This window comes from Wasmannia auropunctata, unplaced genomic scaffold (genome assembly GCF_000956235.1).
Source record: "Wasmannia auropunctata unplaced genomic scaffold, wasmannia.A_1.0 LD336101.1, whole genome shotgun sequence".
NCBI classification, from domain to species: Eukaryota; Metazoa; Arthropoda; class Insecta; order Hymenoptera; family Formicidae; genus Wasmannia; species Wasmannia auropunctata.
Window position 1 is genome coordinate 562,229 of NW_012026789.1, and position 409 is coordinate 562,637.

Below are 409 nucleotides of genomic sequence, written 5' to 3' on the forward strand. Positions count from 1 at the left end.
TATATAATTGCAACGTAACATATACGTATTTTTTACATATTTTTATATATTATCCTGTTAAAAAATTAATTTTTTTTTATTTTATTTTTAACATAATTTTAGAGTTTACTTTGCGTTTACTATTCCGCATATTTTCTATTTTATTAATTACAATTTTTACGCGTTTATAATTTTTGAAAACATCGAGATTTGAACCTGAGATCCCTAGAACTGCAGACTTGTACGCTAACGCTGAGCTAATGATACTTTGTACATAGGACTTATTTTTTCTATTATATATTCTATATCTCTTGTATTTAAACAAATACTAACAGCCAACTTTAACAGCGGCGAGATATGACCTTCTCAACGCTATTCAACAGTATTCAGCCAAACGGATACGCGTTTATTCGCCAATTTTTAAAAATTA